The sequence below is a fragment of the Echinops telfairi genome, unplaced genomic scaffold (genome assembly GCF_000313985.2).
Source record: "Echinops telfairi isolate 266 unplaced genomic scaffold, ASM31398v2 ScPeMD7_18;HRSCAF=68, whole genome shotgun sequence".
Classification (NCBI taxonomy): Eukaryota; Metazoa; Chordata; class Mammalia; order Afrosoricida; family Tenrecidae; genus Echinops; species Echinops telfairi.
The window spans coordinates 51,685,325-51,689,655 of record NW_022103915.1 but is presented as its reverse complement, the minus strand read 5'-3'; positions in this window follow the sequence as shown (position 1 = coordinate 51,689,655).

Genomic DNA, 4,331 nt, shown 5'->3' with positions numbered 1-4,331 from the left:
GGCTGACTCACTTCTGCATGACCGACAGCTCAGGTCCTCAGACGAACTGACTCGGCTTGGGTGCACATTCCCAATTTCTGGGAGGGATACTGGGCTCACCTCATTTCTAGTTCAGCTGTGGCATAGGATAGTGATGGCAAGTGATAATGAGGGCTTCCTTCTGGGCCAGCGGCCAGTGGCAGCTCTCTGAGGCCTGAGCCAGAAATTAGTTTAAGGGACAGGCAGGGAGAGGGCCACCGAGCTCCAGTGGCAAGTTAACAGTCTCTGCTGCTTGCACTAAAAACTGTACCAGCCACCTCACCAGCAGGGTCCCTGCCCCAAGGCGCTTGGTGAGATATATTGATATACAAGGAGGAAAAGAAGAGCTGTTTGACAATGAAAAGCATGATAACAAATCCTCTTGGCCAATCTTGCAGAAGCTTAAATGTATGCTTATATCACTCTCCTGCTCCCAGAAGCCCTGGGGTGTGTTCAGAATCTGCGAGTGACTGGAGGCAGTGATGCATACAGTGAAGTGACAGAAAAACCATCGTGGCCGAACCTCATGGAAGATGTTCATCAGACAAGAATACTTGCGTTTTCAGCCAAAATTGTTTTAGGGCCATAGTAGCCGCAGAGTTTTTAAATAAATGATTTGAATGTAAAAAATGAAGTAAGAGATAAATTTTTAAAAAAGAATACACGATTCCCTAGGATTTGATTCTCTTCTGATTAAAACCAGAACTTCAGTAATCCTGACAGCCTTTCAAAAACTTTATGGTCAGCTACATTTCAGCCTTGATTTGACAAAATTGATCTCTTCCACTTTAGTGGGGGAAAAAACAAACCCCAAACCTTGACATTTGCTCTTTAATCACTTGTCCTTTTATCAATCTTTACTAGTTTTCTAACGGTAAAGCAACTTTACATTCTCAGATCCAACCACGGGATAAGTAATAAGCACCCGTGGGGTCCACTGTTGGAACCGGCGTGCTAAGATCGTGACTGGGAGTTTGCATCTACATTCCTAAGTGAGACTGGTTTGTAACGTAGACCTTTATTTATTTAGAACGGTTTTATTGCCACATAACCCACATAACATAAAATTCAACCCTTCAATCACGTGGAATTGTACAATCACCACCAGTTTTAAAGCATTTTCTCCTCTCTTGTGTTCATTGTGAGGAGCTCACCACTTCCCCCCAACCTCCCCTCCAGACCCCCAAGAAACCATTAGTTACTGTCGCTATAGATTTACCTATCCTGGATGTCATTACAAACAAAAACACTAACAACAAAATAAAACAGATTAAAAAAAACTCAATCAAAAAGAAAATAGAACAAATTTTCAATGGGTCAAAAGGGAGATCGAATGAGGTGGTGTTAGATTTTTCACCTAACTACATGTGGCACAGCCCACTTGCCAATGCACTCTGCATGAAAGCAAGACTCCTCAGGGGCTGTCTACGGTCAGAGGGGTTCACTGGAGACGTAATCCATGCGCATTGCCCCTTCAATCTTTTTTTAATTGAGGCAACTTTGAAATGGGTCAAAAGGGAGATCAATCGATACGACACGTTTGACCTAACTATATCTACCATAAACAAGTTGACAGTGCTCCTGTCCGATACCAAGGCTAGTCACATCCCTTGACTATGGTCTGAGGGGATTCATCGGAGGCTGAACAGGTGTGTGGCCTCTGCAAGTGGATTTGGGGACTTGTACTTTTATTGACTCACAGGTGACAGGCTGACAGTGAAAGCGCCAGTGCCGTCAAGTCCATTGAGAGAGCGGGTATGTAGATGTTAGTTAGATGATTTCAAATGTTCTATAGGTTTAAGCGTTTCCCAAATGAAACCTGAGGGGAAATGATATACGTTCACGACAGGGTCGCTATGAGTCAGAACTGACTCAATGGCAGTGTCCGGGTTTATCGTAACACATGGAAAACAAACCAAACAACATGCCAGTAAGACACCCAGTCACCTACTAAGATGCTTTCTACAAGGAAGGGTCTCACGCTCTTGCCCGTGGGGTCACCTGACATCTGTTCCATGGTAGCAATGATATGAGAGGCTGTGGAAAATCATAGGTCCAGAGTTGCCGGTGGAAACACCAACCTTCGTCCACTCGGCCTCTGGAAATAACTGGACGACGTCCTGAGTGTAAAGCTGTAAAATAACCTTCTCTCTGAGAAATCAATACTTTGGGACCAAAAATTCAGCATTAAGCAACTTTGAACATTAGGAGGTGGCTTCAAAAAGCTCATGGAAAACCTTCATTATTGTTTTTTTCCCCAACAGTTTTATTGGTACATAACATTCGTATCATATAATTCAATAGTTCAATCATCACATCGGTTTTAGAGCATCCCCTCCGCCCCTGGTTATACTGCCTTTAAAGTGAGTGGTGCAGTCACAATCGGCTCTAGTGCCCCTCCCCGCTGCTCCATTAGTTATTCCCCAAATCCTCCTTCCCTCCCTATCCCCCACCCTCCCACCTCTGTATCCCCTCGAATCCGTTATTATCATTATGCATCCACTCCTCTTGTGCTTCACAGCTGGGTGATCCAACAGAAAACAATAACAAAATCATGCCAAGGCTAAAAACATAACAGTGTACAAAATACAAATATGCACGCGAGGGAAAAGACCCCCAAACGCAGTCAAAAAGCCAGGGAAGAAACGTCTGTCACAGAACCAGTAAAAGATGTTTGCACCCAGAACAGATTCAAGTCACATCTATAAGGTGCTCAACTGGTCACGTGTTGAGTTTGATCCAGCATAATCAATACTGCAGTGCTCTCGGCCTGGCAGTAAGACTGCTCGGATCTCTTGTCTGCGGCTAGAGCGGATCTGCCCGGGGCTCAGTCTGACCAGATACTCTGAAGATTGCTTTTGGACTCCCACCATCCTCATTAGCCCTCCACAAACTGGTGTTCATAATTGCTGCTTTGACTCACAGCTTTTCCCTCATGTTAATTTTTAAATGGTCATCCTGGATCACAGGCTGGTATGCTTCTTCGATGTGAGCTCAGTTGCCTCATCGCTTAGATGACAGTTTGTTTAATGCAAGCCTTAAGGCCCTAAACACTATTCCGATCCATAGCCGAGGACCATCTGCTTTCTTCACCACACTTTGCTTTAGCACCCTTAACTTCAGTGATCATTTCATGAAGGTATCAAGCAGGACCATGATGTGAGAACTGATTACTCTTAAGTTGGAGCTAGGATTTAGTTTGAGCCCCAAACCCATTCCTTGATCTATGCTTTTTTTTTCTTTTCAATTTGCTGTAACTTGGGAACCAACACGGCATATCATTTCATAGTTCAATCAAGTCAAACACAACTGTACAATTTCTCCACAATCATGTTTTCTAAAACATACTTCTCCTTCCTGGACTTCTTGACACCTTTCTCTCTTATCTCCCCCTCCCCTCTATATTACCTCACATGCAAAACCTGTTATAGTTTCTTTCCCTGTTGGTTTAATATTCCTGGGTTTCAATTACCGAAAAATAAAGAAATAGCACAGCTTCATGAGGGTGGGCCCCCATGGTGATGCACCTCTGAGGGATGTCCTCAGATAAACGAGCATAAACAGAGTATAACAGAATGACCATCACAGGATTGCCAGGGTAATAAAATTGCAGTAGTTTAAAATTTCATTTTCCATGGTTGTCTGGGAAGCTGCCATGGACAAAAGCTTAGACGAGGCAACATAATGGAAACCACGATAAAAAAGGACAAACAAAGCTCACCGTCAAGAGCTGACTGACCCTAACAACCCGGTACAAGAGTGTGAAACTACCCATCTGCGCTTCCAAGACTAAATCTTGACAGGAGTAGCACGTGGGAGCTTTCTCCCCTGGAGTAGCTGGTGGTTTCGAACTGGTGACCTTGAGGTTAGCAGCCCAACGCAGCCAGTAAACAACCACAACCAGGGCGCCTCTGAAATGTATTTCCACTTAAAAGTTCTCCGAGAAAGCATTACAACGGAGAACAATCTTTTATAGCCAGGAAATAAAGATAATCCTTCTTTTCAAAGTTCTGATTTGTAACTTAAACCAAGTCAACACAAAAACCTTCCTTCAGTCACAGAAACTAGGTGGTTAATAAAAGCCACTTGCAAATCCATCAGATTCCTATCTGATTTGAAACACAACACTCAGACTGTACTATACACTACTGTATTATACTACTACCTGAGAAAATAATGATATGCATGCCCACCAAGAGACTTTCCAAAGGGTAAGAAGCCTTTACCCCAAGACCTTGAAATCAAAATCAATGCACCCAGAATTCAGAACCAAACCCGATGACAAAGCAACCTGAGAGCAATAGCTAACACTC